Here is a 17,950-nt window from a genome sequence, read left to right as displayed (position 1 = left end):
TTTCAGTGCACATTGCTGTAAATCATACTGTCATTTTCCTCTCACAGAAATACACTGTCCCATCTTGTCTGTTGTCCCTCGGCATTTAGAAAGCTCTGGGCTGTTGCACTTTACAGCATTTGCATGTCTTGTAATTTTACAGTGGGATAGCTCAAATTGGTGAATTTACTTTTTTACAGTATTTCCAGAGTTTAGCTATTACAAGAGCCACATGGAGCAGTGGATAGATACTGTCGTCGTACTTTTAGTTAATTTGGTTCATATCTTCCTTGCTTGCTTTCCTTTTTTCTTTTTTTTTTTTTACTCGGCAGTTTGCTTCTACCACTTTAGATTTCCAGATCAATCCTAACCAGTCTCTTTTGGTACTTTTGGCCCCATGAGTTTTCATTCATATTTTCACCCCCCCCCCCCCCCTCCGCTTCCCATGTTTTCAATTCTCTTCCCTTCTCATCTAAACCCAACCATTGCAGTGACCGTCCTTAGCCAGTGGCCACAGAGTACGGCTCCCTAGGGAACCCAATACATGTGCATCCTGAGTATGGCTGCTAGTTGTCACCATTGTGAAATTACTGCCTCGACACCATTCCCAGCTAAGGCTGGCCTCAGGGAGTTAACTTTCCACATACTAGCACCATCATGTTGGTCCTCCAGATTCATTTTTTTAAGTGACCTTAACCTTCTGTTCTAGATGAATTTTATTCACTTTAAACCCGCCCCCCCCCCCCCCCCCACAGAATTTAACACAAGTAGTAGGCATGGGCCTAGTTCTTCATATTAATCTGAAGCATTTAAAATCAAAGGGGAGAGAATCACTTGAAATGTAAGTCATGAATCATGAATATAAATTGGTTCATAAGGCATCTAAAATGGCTTTGGGGTTCTCTCTCTCTTTGCATAATTTACTTATTAGAGGTTGCCAAGGGGTTAAACAAAAGTGGGGGGAAAGCAATTAGAGGCCTATCTGGAACCTGTGCGCTGGGTTCTTGTTTTAGCAAGTCATTAAGGGTTTCATTGTTGCATCCTTCACGCAGATGTATTTTATTACTAAATGCTAATAGGGCAGTCTTGGATGCCAGTAAAAAAAAAAAAAAAATCTCCAAATCCCATATTGGTAAATAAATATTTTTACTAAAAAACCCAACCTATCACCATCGGACCCAGCCAACTTCTGCCCCATAGCGAATTTGCCGATGATCGCCAAACTCATGGAAAAAATTGTAAACAAACAACTCTCTGAATACCTGGAAGAAAATGATATTCTTGCCCCAACACAGTTTGGTTTCCACAAGGCGCTAAACACGGAATCACTACTAACTTCTCTCTCTGACACCATCCTCCTAAATTTGGAAAAAGGATAACCATATTTACTCGCTCTTCTGGATCTATCCGTGGCCTTCGACACCGTGAACCACACTATCTTATTACAGCGACTTTCAGACATTGGCATCAAGGGAACGGCACTCAATTGGTTCAAATCCTTCCTTGAAAACAAGTTCTTCAAGGTGAGGATCAACAATAAAGAATCGCACCCAGTCAGATCCAACCTGGGAGTCCCCCAGGGATCATCTCTCTCACCGACTCTATTCAACATCTATCTCCTCCCGCTCTGCCATTTACTCTCTAACCTAAAGTTAACTCACTACCTCTATGCGGATGACATCCAGATTCTCATCCCTATCATAGAGTCTCTTCACAAAACTTGGTCCCATTGGAATAGCTGCCTTCAATCGATCAACCTACTTCTTACCAGCCTCAACCTCGTCCTCAATACCAACAAGACGGAGATCCTTCCAATAGCTCATGACAACAACAATGTTCTTCTCAACTCCCCAAGTTCTTCCCAACTAGCCAAAACATCAGTTAATCACTCACCACATGTGAGAGACCTAGGTGTTCTGCTTGACAACCAGCTTAACCTAAAAAAAATCATAAATAACACCACCAAAGAATGCTTTTTCAAACTGCAGGTACTAAGAAAACTGAAACCACTCCTACACCTCCGAGACTTCCGCTTGGTGCTCCAATCCATCATCCTGTCTAAAATTGATTACTGCAACTCCCTTCTTCTGGGTCTACCCGCTAACACCACCAAACCTCTACAGATGGTCCAGAATGCGACTGCCAGGATTCTCACCAACGCTAATAAAAGAGAACACATCACCCCCATCCTTCAGAACCTTCACTGGTTACCAATCAAATACAGGATTCTCTTTAAAGCTCTCATGATGATCCACAAGGCCTTGCATAATATCTCCCCCCTCAAGCTAAGCTTCCAACTACGGCCGCACACCTCGAACAGACCTATCAGAAGAGCATACAAAGACACTTTGTATACCCCACCTGCTAAAACCTCATTAAGGAAGCGTGCCCTTTCCACAGCTGGTCCTCCCCTTTGGAACTCGCTCCCTCCGGACCTCCGCCAAGAACCCTGCCCTCTGGTTTTCAAAAAGAAACTGAAAACATGGCTTTTCAGCCAGGTCTTTTTGGAGAGATAATCTCTCACTGAGGCCCCCCTGGTCCTCCAAAGGACCACTCTAAGTTCTCCTCACCCCCTCTAGTCCAATTGCATCATGCACAACTACAGACTAGCTTATTGACTCTGAGCCCTTTTAACTAAACCTGCATTCCAGATATCCCCTAGCACTTTAACTACCCCGTGAGCCAGAGACTACATTAATTCCGTAAGCTAGCTGCAGCTCAACACGCAGCTATAAGTCACTTAGTCCCTTAATGAACCTGTAAGTTAGACGTTCTTAATGCATTATTTTTTCTTTCCTTTTAATTTGCCCGCTAGTTTGTGTTAGTTCTACCCGTTATCCATCAATTACTCCAGTTTTCCCGTAATTATTGCGTTCACCAAAAGTTTATTTGATGTGATATCATGTATAGCCCTATGTTTTTATTATACCATATTATAATTCAATTGTACTACATGCTCCTTGTACCCGCCCCATGGCGACAGTTCAGTTCCTATGTAAACCGGTACGATATGTATCCTATACAGGAACATCGGTATATAAAAGTTAAAAATAAATAAATAAATAAGTTTATTTTCATATATCTTATATTTCTGTAACGATGAAGTGGCAGCCTAGTGATTAAAGCAATAGCCTGCAAACTAGGGAAATACTGCTCTTTCCATTAATATTCCCTGTGACCTTGAAGTCATTTTATTTCCTGTTGGCTTAGGTAGTCACTTAGGGCCTGATTTTCAAAACTGTGTTTTACATGTGTAAATATATTTTACCCGTGTATGTAGGCTTTTGAAAATTGCTACACTATATGCCATTGAATTGTCCATAATTTTTACCCGCATTAAATACACTTATCGTAGGAAAATGGCTTTTTTAAAAGTGCTACAATAGTATGTTACGTTTACTAGCATAATGTCTATAAAAATTCACCTGTTAGACTTTAAGCTATCTGGGGCAGAGACTTATTATACCTGACTAAAAGTCATAAACTACTTTGAGCTGTGATTGGAAAGTTAGCACCCCTTTGACTAAGCAGGGGCACAATATGGGCAGCAACAGGTGAATGCTGTCAGCTGCTGGGGTGGAGGAGAAGGCAGGTCAGGCTACGATAATTAAGGTAGCCAGGTAGGTAACCACATGGGACAGGTAGGGAAGAGAATAAGGGGGGATGCGTGAGACTGCAACAAAGGCGGTCCTTAAGACGAGCTTATATGAAGGGCCAAGGGATGGGCAACCTCCTTTTCTTTCTGGCTGACCACACAAAACGTTCCCTGCCCCCACCCCCACCCCCCCATGGGGGCAGAGTTAGCCAGTGGGAAGAATTAGAAGAACTAGGACTGTTGCAGCACCAGTGAGGCGACCAGCTTACTAGGACAAGCGCCCAGGAAATATTGAAGTGCAGAAAATGCAGTGGGGGCATAGCAAATGTTCATGTCAACTTCTTTGGCCTGCTATCAGCGGAGCTCATGCTTCGAGTTCATCACACCATCACCACTTTAGTAGTGGAGGGAGCAGGGTGGTAGCTAGATAGCATCCAAGCTCCTGTTCTTTTATGGACCGCAGATACTAGAACAACAGGGTTATTTAACCAAGACCTAGGGCAAAAAGGGTTTCCATGGCCGGGTACTCAGTCAGACTTTTGGTCAGAACGGAGCTCTGTCAATGAGCACTGGCCACCCATGGGGTGTTTTTTGTCCAGTATAGGTGTGGACTTGTTTATATGCTCAGTTTTGGTTGTGTTAGAGCTGTTATGTTAGTTTTATTTAAATACTATGTATATTATTTACTAATTGCTCATGCTGGACTGTGGCCGTGATTTATCCACATGAAGATGTGTCTTTGTCAAGGGGAGAGGCGTCCTCTGCGTGCATATGTTGAGTCTATAAATGCAAAGTATTATTAATATAGAGGTCAGTTTGCAAAGTGATTTGCTGTACGTGAGTAAAACATGTTTTACCTATGTATAGAGGCTGTCTAAATATTACCCTCCCTCACTGCTAAAAGACGCACGTACTTCTAGTCACGTTGAGAGGAGACATACCTGGGGATATGTTTAGGTGAAGGGAGGAAAGGTTTTCAGATGTTCGCATGCACTTTTCCAGTAGGTGCAAGTGACCATGCATACTTTGTAACCTTAGCGAGTTGAACTTTGAGAACTGATGTGAAGACAGCGGGTAAAAAGTACAGTCTTTGTCCCAGTGTGGACAGTTTGAAGATTGCCCCATTAAGAATTTTTGGATGGATATATGGTGAAGGATTAAGGATATACTGAATATCCAGTGTGAATTGATTACAATTACAGAAGCTATTTCTGCCTGTAATGAGAAATTGATAGATGATATACTATCCTTGACCTTAAAAATCATCATTAACAGCTGGAAAAATAGTTATATGCGTAGTGTAATATGGCATATAATTCTGAAACTGCTGGATCAAGAGCCAATTTTTTTTTTTTTTAACAAAGGCAAAACTAACGAGTCTTTCAAAGCAGCCTTCACACAGTGAAATATTGATTATGGTGGTAACTTTCAAATTCCTCCACACGGTCACATATAGACAAGTATATGGCCATGTAGAGATCTGCGATTTTTTTAACCCATGCATATTAGGTGTACATGTAGTATAAATATCTGTATCCTGCATTATACATATGTATGTATGCTTACATGTGAATACATGCAATGCATTGATAGTATTTCAAGGCATTTAAAGCACATTCTTTTCCTGCCTATTTAAAAAATATACATGTGTATATTTACATGCAAAAATAAATTGGGACTTAATCACGTAAAATCCAATTTATGCACAGAAGTCAGTATATTTTAAAATATGTGCACATAGTTGAAATTGCCAGCCTTCCTGATTCCTCCACCAGTTCACATAGTCCTCCTCCAGGTCATCAAGATCCTCCTGGTTCTTCTGCCTGAACTCCTCTAGTTCACCCAAATCTCCCACGCAGCCAATAGTGCACAATAAACAAGTCTGATATTAATTATGCAAGATAATTAGCAGGTGTAAAATTACGCAAGTAAGTTGCCAAATGTATGTATGTAAGGGTTGGCTCCTCCCCAGAGCGCTCCTAGTTTGCCCTTTTTTTGCACGTATATCTGCACATGAAATATAAAGTAATTGCGTGCTTTCAATGTTTATAAAATATGTGTATAAAATAAACCATCAGAGTACAGGCTACTTACATATGCATATGCTAATTTTCTGCGCGTAAGTGCTTTGAAAATTCACTCCTATGGTTGTAAGTTGTTCCAAGATAACAGATTGAGAAGTTTTCAAAAGCCAAGAAGAACAAGGGACTGACTTATAGGTGAAAGGCTGTGATTTACACAAAATTGCATTGAGAGCTGAGAAATCCAACTTCATACTTAGAGTCTCCACTAACTATAGAGGTTGAAAAACTGAAAGCTCCTGCCTAATATCAGAAATCTTGTTATTGAAAACAAGAGGAGGAACTTCACACACCTGAGAAGAATTAAGTCACTGAAGTGCAAGCCGCCCAACATGGCCTTAAAAAATGGTTGAAAATAGAAAACAGCTATTTAGTAGGGATGTGAATCATTTTTCAACGATTAAAATTATCATCAGATAACTTTAATATCGAATCGAATAGGAATTCTAACGATTTATCGTTAAAAAAAACGTTAATCGGGTTAGTGCGCACTAACCGAAAATGATACAAATTGACACTTTTCAGGTCAGTTAGGAATGAATATGTATTCCTATTGGCTGGCTGCCCTCTTATTTATTGATGTTACCAAGGTTCCCACTGAGGTGATGGTTGGGGGGATGGGAAATGGAAATGGTTGGTAGCTTGACAAAAAAGTAATGTAATCAATCAATGTGACTAGAACTTGTGCCCTATCCCTGATACCGGGAGTGTTGTGATCTTCCTGCATGCAGTGCCCTATCCCTGATACCAGGGGTGTTGTGCTCTTCCTGCACACAGTGCCCTAACCCTGATACCGGGAGTGTTGTGATCTTCCTGCACACAGTGCCCTATCCCTGATACCGGGAGTGTTGTGCTCTTCCTGCACTCAGTGCCATATCCCTGATACTGGGAGTGTTGTGATCTTCCTGCATGCAGTGCCCTATCCCTGATACCAGGGGTGTTGTGCTCTTCCTGCACTCGGTGCCATATCCCTGATACTGGGAGTGTTGTGATCTTCCTGCACACAGTGCCCTATCCCTGATACCAGGGGTGTTGTGATCTTCCTGCACGCAGTGCCCTAACCCTGATACCGGGGGTGTTGTGATCTTCCTGCACACAGTGCCCTATCCCTGATACCGGGAGTGTTGTGATCTTCCTGCACACAGTGCCCTAACCCTGATACCGGGAGTGTTGTGATCTTCCTGCAGGCAGTGCCCTATCCCTGATACCGGGGGTGTTGTGATCTTCCTGCACTCAGTGCAGTAACAGGGATATGGCACTGTGTGCAGGAAGATCACAACACCCCCGGTATCAGGGATAGGGCACAAGTTCTAGTCACATTGACTGATCACATTACTTTTTTTGTCAAGCTACCAACTGTTTCCATTTCCCATCCCCCATATATTGTCAGTGGGAACCTTGGCAACATGAATAAATAAGAGGGCAGCCAATAGGAATACATATTCATTCCTAAACTGACCTTAACTGACCTGAAAAGTTCAAATTGTATCATTTTCTGTTAGTGCACTAATCGGAAAAACCGATTTTTTAACTAAAAAATCATGCCAAACACGATTTTCTTCTCCTGCCAGACGATTTTGATCGTTAAGACGATCGGGCACACGATTCACATCTCTACTATTTAGGCTTATTTCGAGCTTGATCAAGGGGATTAGAGAAATATTGTTTCTTCGCAGAAATAATTTCAGCATTAGATTTTCATAATACAGCCTTTCATTCAGGTCTATCCAGTAAAGTGCGGCCGCGTTTACCCCGCTCCTAACCCGCGTTCTACTCACTTTCCGGCCGCGTTAGCCCTTCCTGCGATCCCCAATCCCCTTTAACCTACTCCTACCGCGTCCTAAAATCCCCGGGCAACCCCTTCCGCACGCGGCATGTATATTGCATGTAAACGAGCGAATTAGCTATTCCCTACCATCCAGTAACGCGCGCCCCGACTATCCCTTTTTTACCCTGCCGTTTTGCCGCGCGTTTAACCTGCTAACTTACCCCCTACCCCTGCGTTAGAGGCAGGGGTAAGGGTAGGCGGCAAACTTTCCCCCAGCCCCCGCTCTCCTGCCCTGGCCGCGTCCATGGGTGCTGGTCTCCGGGGCAGCCCCAGTCCTCTCCCCTCCTCCCGAAGCGAAAAAAAAAGTTGCAAGAGAGAGAGAGGGGAGAGGACGGGCAATCCTACGCTTGGGATTGCCAGTCCTCCCTCCCCTCCTACCGAGGCAGGCGCGAAAAGCAGCCTTGCTCCGGGAGGAGGGGAGCGAGGACTGGCAGTGTGAAGCGACTTACTTTTTGCAGCCCCCCCTCCGGACATCGGCGAGGACGGGATTGCCAGTCCCCCCTCCCCTCCTCCCGCAGCAGGGCGCAAAAAGCAGCCTTACTCCGGGAGGAGGGGGAAGGGGACTGGCAGTATAAAGCGACTTACTTTTTGCAGCCCCCCATCCGGACATCGGCGAAGACGACCGCGGCTCCCCTCTGCCTCCAGCTGCTCAGGAAGATGGACGTCACGTCTTCAGCGGCCATCAGCAGAAACAGATCGCGGCTCCCCTCCCTTGCCTCCCGGCGAAGATGGACGCCTGCACGGGGGAAAGCGGCCCCTGTGCGTGCAATTGACCGCTCAAGACGTGACGTCACATGCCGTGACACCAAACGTCGTGACGCCACATGCCGTGACGCCAAACGTCGTGACGTCGCGTCTTGAGCGGCCAATTGCACGCACAGGGGCCGCTTTCCCCCGTGCAGGCGTCCATCTTCACCGGGAGCAGCGATCCGTTTCTGCTGATGGCCGTCTCCTCCGGAGGGCTGCAAAAAAAAGTAAGTCGCTTGGTCGCTTCACACTGCCAGTCCTCTCTCCCCTCCTCCCGGAGCAAGGCTGCTTTTCGCGCCTTGCCTCGGGAGGAGGGGAGAGGGACTGGCCATCCCGAGCGTAGGATTGCCCGTCCTCTCTCCCCTCTCTCTCTTGCAACTTTTTTTTTCGCTTTTGTTGCTTCGGGAGGAGGGGAGAGAGGGCTGACAATCCCGAGCGTCGGAGAACTGCCCACTTCCTGGTACCTGTCATTTCAAATGTCATTTGAAATGACATTTGAAATGACAGATACCAGCGTATCCGTGAAGCGTTAGGCCCGCGCACCCAGGTTACTGTATAGGCACTGTATAGCGCTCTATACAGTAAAACGGGTTGCGCGGGCCTAATGCTTCATGGACGCTTCTTACACGCAGCTTGCATTTGCAAGCTATTTACATACAGGATCGAGCGGTAGGTGAGCTGCACTGTGCGTGCGGCAACCGCGGGTGCGCCGGGCACTAACACAGCTCTTCCTACCGCTCGGTACTGGATTGACCTGATTGTTCCTTATCTGAAAAGTTTTGAGTTTTCTGCCTAGTGCATTAAACAATGGATCTGAGTTTTTGTTTCATGCAATTGTGGAGAATACCATGACATGAATTTTATTGCGGCAATTTTCTCTACTATCAATTCTAAACCGTGTTGCCAGGCATCAACCATGTTATTCCAAGACAAATGTACCTGTGAATAAAGGCTTAGCTTAAAGCTCAGTAACCAAGTTATCTTGCGCCAAGATCTCTTAGATCTATAAAATCTAAAAGAAGGTTGAAGTTTGTGCAAAAATAGATCCTCTTTCTGTAAACGGGATCAAATAATTGCCAGACCATGACAAAGGCAAAATCACCATATCTGAGATATTTAAGGAGAAGTTCTCAGGCTAATTGAAAAAAAAAATCAAAACCAACTCTTGACCACCTGAGTAAGCTGAATACTCATTTAAGAAAATCCAAGGTCAGTCAGAGGAAAAAAAAAAACACACTGGTTGAACTAATATAATCTAAAATCTCCTAAAACAATCAATTGAGAGGATTGAGAGAGATCTTTCATTAAGGGATTTCCTAATTCAGCTAAGGAAACATCAGTATCACAGGGAGCATGAAGGATTAAAAGAAAACTGATCATATAATTTTTCCCAGATGAAATAATAAGCAAAGCACTCGGAACTACATTGATGACTGAAATTAGCTTGTGATATGAGAAAATCAGTACTTAAAATCAAAGCCATACCTTCCAGATTTTCTGCCTTCTCTATTCTGCAGTAATATAGTAAAACCTAGGGGGCATATTTCAGAAATAAGAGCAATATCATCTTTAAATTATGACTCAGTAATAGCACATCAATCTGATGGTCATTGAGTTAATCTGATATCATGGTTAACTTGTTTCTGGCTCACCTAATATTAAGTAAGTCAACCTGAAGGGAAGGGGCTGTAAGGGAGACTTAATATAGAAACATAGAAATATCGGCAGAAAAGGACCAAATGATCTATCCAGTTTGCCCAGTAAGCTTATGGTAATATCTGCTGCGCCCTGTAGGTTATCCCATGCTTATCAGTTTTCCACACCGTTTGAATCCAATTCCCCATTATGCCTTGCCATTGAAGCAGAAAGCAATGTTAGAATGTTAGAATTGCATCAACAGATTTCATGGCTTATTGGTTTAGGGTAGTAACCGCCACAAAAGCAAGTTACCCTCATGAACAGCTGCAGTGAGAGGAGCTGAGGGACGCAAGTGTGGCCAATCCCTTGGTTCACCACTAGATGGCCCTAGATTCTTGCCCATTAGTAATAACAGCTTAGTGGAATCCATTTCAGTCTCTCCTTTGAGGTTTACTGTGATTGGTTATTCCTAGGGCACAAGGGGGAGTTAGTGGTATAGAGAACATGGTCTTTTTGAGCTTGTTCTTGAAGAGTAAGTAGCTATTTTTCCCTATCCCCTGCTAAATTGGACCCACTAACCCAACAGAGTTTTTCTTGTATTCAAGGAGATCCCTTTTCAATACACTCCCTGTCTGAGAGGGTCTGCTTAGGTTTTTGAAGAAGAGAGAGATTTTTTTCAGGATTTTGCTCATTCTGGGGAACACCCTGCACCCTTTGGAGAGGGGCAACCCCTGCAATCCAGACAGCAGGGGCTGGAGACCTGTGAGCTACCCCTCTGCTCCCTAGAGCAACAAGACCAGTGACAGCATTACCCAGCATAGGATTTTTAGAGTAATTTGGATTTTTCCCTTTTTTGTTAGTGTGGGGAGGGGTTTCCAATCCACCTCACAACTTGGAGTCAGGAGATTGATGTTTCCAGCCTTGAACAAAGTTCTCAGACTTTTCCCCCAGAGAAGTCACACAGAATTGAAAGACAATGCAGGATGGAACATCAAAATCTGGAAACTCGCAACCAGATCTCCAATCCAAAAGGATGAGGACACAGGCTGTGAGCAAGAAATAGAACTTTGGACTCAGGTAAGATTTTGGTGTGTCGTTGGAGTTCCCCAGTAGGATTTCCCTACACCTGGGTTGTTTGTACACTGATGAGGAAAAAGTAGCAACTAGAGATGGACACGAGCACCCCAGCAGAGAGACTATGCAAATAATTCAAATATACAGCTTTAGTTGTAGGAAGTATACTGAACTATGATTGACATTTTGGAAATAATTAGTAAATTTTATTTGAACACCCAGTCTCTGTCCAGCCTGTCTGTCCATGAAGAAAATACAGTACCAGAGAGATGCACACTCTTAAGGAGAAACACTCTATCACCTGGGCCAAGAAGGATTTCCTTCCTCCCCCCCCCCCCCCCCCCCCACAGCATCACAGCATACACTCCCCTCTGGGATCTGCAGAGAGAGGGAATATAATGGAGAGAATAGCCCCAAAGAATAAATACGTTTATGGCCCTAGGGAAACAGCAAACCCCCAAACAAAGAGTTTCATAACGTCTGGAGGAAGCATGACTAGAGTGAGAATGCCAAGCTGCTGGTGAGGCCCTGAATTCCTGAAAGGAGAATGGATCCCTATCTAAAGATGGAAAGCATTCAATAGAGATTAAAGACAGCCTTTCGATCACATGATACTGTGAGGGAGAGCAGACGCTCCAATTGGTCTCTCTGAGGGCCCTCTCCTCAAAATAATCATCCAGCACCAATCCTCATCTCCTACCTTTGATTCTTGTGGAGTCTGCATTTTCCTTCTCTTTTTGACCCGAAATGGAGTGTTTGCAGTGCTTACCCCATCCTTATGGTGACGAAAACAGCGAAACAAGAGAAGGAGAAGGTGAGGGGCGCAGACTCCAAAATGGCCGACGCACCGGAGCTGCCTGCAGCATCTGACAGTGCGGACCTGATGGGATCGGAGGTAGCCACTACTGTTTTAGCTGCTCTAGATGGAAAGTTCGCCCAACTCTCGGCTCAACTTTCCGGGGTAAGCACCCAGCTCACACACATTCAGCAGCAGCTTCAAACTGCCAAACAAAGGATATTAGATGTGGAAAACACCACCGCTTCTTTAATAACGAGCATGGCACAGTTAAAATCTCAGTGCGCAATGCTGCAATCTAAAGTAGATGACTTTGAGAATAGGTCATGTAGGAACAATTTGAGAATCATTGGGATTCCGAAATCCATCGAAATCCATCTATTTGGAATCCTGGCTCATACAGTCTTTGAATCTGGCTGATTCCCATGACGTTCTCAAGATTGAGAGAGCGCATCGCTTGGGGCCTGTGCTTTCTGGGGACTGAGCTAACACTAAGCCCGGAGCAATAATATTTAGGGTCCTCAACTATGCACACAAGCTGGAGATACTGTGAGCTTATCGTCGACTGAAAGAGCTATTTTTTGAAGGGAACAAAGTCCTGATTTTTCAAGATTACTCAGTGGTCGTGGCCACCAGGAGAAAGGCATTTGTTCCCGCCTGCTCACAGCTTGCGCAGCTAAATATTAGATCTATGCTGCTTTTTTCTGCGAGGCTGAAGGTTTTTCACAATGGAAGAACTCTTTCTTCAATTCTCCAGAAGAAGCCCAGAATTTCTTACATGGGCTGAGTTCTAGCTCTGACTCTGGTTGACATTCCTGCTGTTTCTGTACTGGACTTATGCATCACAGCTGCTTGATTTTTCTACATGAGCCATTTGTTTTCTTTAAGACGTCAGTCTGGAGAGAGGGGCCCTCACAGCACACCTGACTCACCCAACCTGGCAGGCCTCAGTTTGCCCGGTAGATATTTTGGGGTGGAAGGTCATTTTTTTGCTTCACCCGTTACACTTTGGTGTTGGGTTTTCTTTTTCTCTATTGATGTTGTTCTGTTTGGGGTTATTGCTGAGAGGATATGTAGTTTGTCTTTGCTTTGGTTCCATATTTCATTGTTAACTGCTATATTGTGCACAATGGGTCGCAAGTAATTTTCAGCTTGGGGGAATTCAATTTGTTGTGGCATGGGTACATTGCTTCGCTCTTTTATCATTTCATGGTGGTGGGTCCAAGCTGGGGGACCCATTATTTACATGGAATGACATTTTTGTTTCCTCTTTTCATACGCCTCTTTTATGCCCCATGTAGGAGTTCAGATGCCACTTAGATGTTATACCTGGAACGTCTTTGGCATTGGTTCGGTCACTAAACATTATAAGATCTTACAAGCAATGCACCAATCACATATTAATGTAGCTATGCTCCAAGAAACAAAACTAGCTACTAATGTAACTATGCTCCAAGACGAACACAAAAAATTACAGAAACAATGAGTGGACAAGGTGTTTTCTGCACCTGCCACTCACCGCCATGCTAGCAACTGTATCTGTTCTACACTCAGGCGGCGAGCCTTTTTATTGGCACATCTGCTTTTGTTTTGAGCAGACTTTCCCTAGAAATTCACTGTAAGAGTGTCCCTTCCACATACACACACCCTCATACAGGCTCCCTCACTTTCTCGCACACACACACACACATCCCCTCATATAGGCTCCCTCTCTGAAAACAACACAAGCATCCCTCGCACTCCCCCTCTTATCAACCAAGCTGTCTCTCGCACTCCCCCACACCCTGTCTCCTCTCTCATACACACATTCTCTCTCACCGGCATCCCCCTCCCCTCATATAGGCTCCCTCTCTCTGAAACCCACACTCAAGCATCCTCCCACCCACCCTCTCTTACGTCCCATGCTCTCTCTCACACCCTCCCCACCCCCCTCTCACCAACCATACTCTGTCACCCCCCCTCTCTCACACACATTTTCTCTCTCACCGGCTTCCCCCCCCCCCCATGCTCTCTCTCACACCCTCCTGCTCTCTCTCACCCTCCCCGACACGCATTCTCTCTCACTGGCATGCCGCAGGACCCTCGCCGTTCACGGCGAAGATGAAGGCCCTGTGCGCCGTTCGCAGCGAAGATGAAGGCCTGATGCGCCATTTGCGGCACACGGGGACCTTCCATTTTCACCTTGAGCAGAAAATAGCAGCAGAGACCCCGGCATGCCACGAACAGAGCCCGTCCCGCGGCATACGCTCCATTCGCGGCGAAGATGAAGGCCCGGGCACGCCGATCGCGGCACACGGGGGCCTTCCATTTTCACCGCGAACGGCGCACCGGGCCTTCATTCTCGCTGCGAATGAAGCGTGTGCTGCGGGACGCACTCCGTTTGCAGCATGCCAGGGTCTCCTCTGCTATATTCTGCCTGTCCCACGATGGCCACTGTCCTTCGTACCTCTGGCGTTTGAGCCTCCAAGGCAGCCAGGGAGCCGCCTGCGCCATTTATCGGCGGGCTGGGGAACATACGCGAGCACTGACGGACACACTACCAAGCCCAATATATTATGGATGATTAATGTACAGCATTGGATCTGGAAGGCAGATACCTTTTCTTGGTGATTGAGCTTTCAAGGAGATAATGTGCTGGCTATTCTCAGCCCTTTTTCAATAGGATCCTTCACATCCTCTTACAATACACCAATCTACTCATAATTCTAGGAGGTGATTTCAATACAGTGTTTGATAGTGCTATTGATAGACATCGTGAACCCCCTTATAGGGTGATCTAACTTAGGGTCTTTCTATTTTGTGCAATACCCTAGTTTTGATTAATGTCTGGAGAACCTTGCCCCCTCTTGAGGTAGATTTTACTCATATTTCAAGGGTGAATGGTTCGAAATCTCGTCTAGACTATCTTCTGATGAGCAAGGCCTATTTTTCAAAAGTAGTTGGGTCTGTGATTGGGCATCTTACGATCTTTGACCACGCTCTGGTGTGGCTTGACATAGAAGGCCTAGTTTCTCTAGTGAGGTGGTTCCCAACCCTATCCTGGGGACTCCACAGCCAGTCGGGTTTTCAGGATATCCACAATGAATATGCATGAGATAAAATTTGGAGGCAGTGCATGCAAATTTTCTCTCATGTATATTCTTTGTGGATATCCTGAAAACCCAACTGGCTGGTGGGTCCCCAGGACAGGCTCACCTTTATTATGATACCACCTTCCATTCTTTTATACGGGACAAATGGAAGGCATATGCTCATTTAAATGAGAGCCACCTATCTGCCTCTGTTCTCTATTGGGAAGCTGCAAAAGCGGGATTACGGGGTGAGATGATTGCTTATGTTGCTAGGAAGAAAAAGGAATTGGCTAGTGGCATTCTCCAACTAGAAAAACTGTACTGTCAGACCCCTTCCCAGGTTACTCATACACACTTTTTCTCAGTTCAAAGTGCATTAAACGAACTTATCCATCAGAAAACAAAGAGAAGCTTGCTTTATTATAAATACAAACTTTTTCAATTTGGCAATAAGTCAGGAAAGCTGCTGGCTAACCTCATCAGGTCCTGGGGAGGATAAGACCTATATTGTATCATTGAAAGATCAGGCAGGTAAAGCACTCATCTAAAGATATTGATGATATTTTTTATAAGTACTACCAAGATTTCTACAGCTCTGAACCTTGCGAGGTCCCCTCTATACAAGCTTATTTGGCTAAAGTTGCTTTGCCCCAAGTGTCAGAGGAGGACCTCCAACATTTAAATGCCCCAGTTTCTCTCTCTGAACTTTCAATTGCAATCAAATCCACCCCCCTCTGTAAATCTCCTGGCCCTGATGGCTTACCCAAAGGGTTTTACAAGATCTTATCCGAGGATCTTTCTCGGCTTCTAGGGAAATTTTTTTAAACTCTTTCCGACCCAAATTTAAGACCTGGAATTCCAATAAGGCTACCATAGTTGTTATTCCAAAACCGGGTCGAGATCCCACTCATCCAAGTTCCTTTAGGCCAATTTCACTCCTAAATTGCAATATTAAACTATTGGCGAAGATCATGGCAGATCAATTATCCTCGTTTTTGCCTAAGTTGATTCTGTCTGAGCAGGTGGTATTTGTCGAGGGCAGAAAAGTAGTGTTAAATGTTAGACGGGTCCTGGCCTCCATAGACCTCTCTATTAAGAAGCGTCTAAATTCCCTATTAGCTTCGATGTGGAAAAGGCATTCGATAGGGTGAACTGGCCTTTTTCTTTTTGAAACTCTCTGAGCATATGGTTTCCATGGTCAGTTTCTGTCTTTCCTCACCATGCTTTACTCAAACCCAAAGGCAGCCATTTTGGTAAATGGAGAATTTTCTAAAGATTTTGTCTTAGCCAAGGGGGCTTGCCAAGGATGCCCTCTCTCGCCGCTGCTTTTTGTACTCTCCTTAGATCCCTTACTGAGAAATCTGTCTTCTTCAACAGGTATTCATGGGATAGACTTTAAATATACCTCCTTTAAACTTGCAGCATTCGCTGATGATTTATTGATCCATGTTACTAACCCCGTTAAGTCCCTACAAAATGCCTTACAGGAAATTGCGATTTATGGCCCTCTCACGGGTTTTAAATTGAACTTGGATAAATCAGAAGCAATGGCCATTGATTCCTGGGATGTCAATATCTGGGGGGATCAATTTCCACTTAATTGAGTTGGGTTTGGGGGGGGGGGTTTGGAGTGGGGGTAGGGGCTTTGATTTAATAGTTAAGATCGTTGATGAAAGTTTCATGAACATGTGGTATATAGCAGAGTGTAATATGTACCATGTGTCTTAGGCCTACGATGTATAGTTGTGCATTCTTTTGAATGAGCAGATTTCAACTAAAGACAGCCTTTCATTGCTGGGGAGAAACCACACTCTTTAAAATCATGAAGCTTTACTGTGAGCAGCATATCTGAAGTATGAGTAATTTTTATCAATGATATTCTGTTGATTTGAGGTCTGTGGTCCTAAAGTTCCACGTCAAGCCAATAATAGGAGAAAGTTTTGTAAGAGAGTAGGATTAGTGAAAGCTGTGAACTCTGTGCTGAATATGCATGAGATGGATATGCATGCTGTGGAGGCACTGTTTGCAGATTTATATTATTAATATTCATTGGGGATAACCTGAAAACCTGGCCTATTTGTGGCTCTCAAGGACCAGAGTTGGCCACCCTTGTCCTAAGTTATCCAGATAGATATTTACCTGGATAACTTAGAACTTAACCAGTTATATTAAGTATATATCCAGTTAACCAAAAGAAAAACTATATTCCTCAGCCAGCAGGCCCGATCCCTCACCACCTCCAAAAAAGAATTAAAAGCATGTGGGGGTCATGATGCCATTCCTGCCCCCTCTCCCCATCACCTACCCAAAAACATTTTTAAAAAATGTTATAGGCCACAGAGGCCTTATGCACCCCCTCACCGCTACCCAAAGATATTTATATTTAAAGAATTGTTCCAGGTCTACTCTTCCCCCCACCCCACTGGCACACCTATCATCACCCTCTCACCTCACTCAGAACCTCCATTCCCCACCCCCCAAAAAAAAAACCCTCAGGCCACATTGAGAGTTGGTAGTGTCTTTGCTGAGCTTCAAGTGGTGGCATCCTTTGCTCTTTATTCTGAGGTCATTTCCTCTTATGTTAAAATGTAAACTGCTTGTTCTATGGATTGCATTAAAAATTTCTTGTGATATGGTTAATTTTATAATTTCTTGATCATGAAACATTTATATATTTCCTTGTCGACATGATCAACTGTCTCACTAATGTCTAGGGTTACCAAGGCTGAGGGAGGATAACTTTTTAAAACTGCTCATATGCGAATATATACTTGTGTGTATGGGCACATGGTAACTTAACTACTACTTTATGTAATCAGCATGCAAATGATATGTGCAGTGTATAAAATATGAGTACATATGCATGCATACATGCTTATCGTGAGCTCGGCACAAGTTCTGACTTTTCCAGCTAAATAGCAGCACTTAGGTGGATAAGTCTGAAAAGTGCTACTTTTCGATCTAATTAATAACGCTTTTCAGACTTATCCGGGTATGTACAATAGCCAGAAAAGTAAAAAAAAAAAAAAAAAAAAAGCACTATTTATCCAATTAAGTTGAAATTGGATTGTCTAAGTGGCAAAAGCATTACTTAACTGGATAAGTCGGAATTTAGCTGGATAAGTGTGCAAAAAATAATAT

The 17,950-nt window shown here is 44.2% G+C and overlaps 1 protein-coding gene across 7 annotated transcripts in view; it reads left to right on the top strand.

Moving 5' to 3' along the window:
- Nucleotides 1-17,950, top strand: part of LTBP1 (latent transforming growth factor beta binding protein 1) — a 737,653-nt gene that overhangs the window by 550,435 nt on the left and 169,268 nt on the right. The window lies entirely within an intron of this gene.

The sequence above is a fragment of the Rhinatrema bivittatum genome, chromosome 3 (assembly GCF_901001135.1).
Source record: "Rhinatrema bivittatum chromosome 3, aRhiBiv1.1, whole genome shotgun sequence".
Lineage (NCBI taxonomy): Eukaryota > Metazoa > Chordata > Amphibia > Gymnophiona > Rhinatrematidae > Rhinatrema > Rhinatrema bivittatum.
Note: the sequence above shows the minus strand (reverse complement) of the source record. Positions and strands in the feature narration are given on the sequence as shown.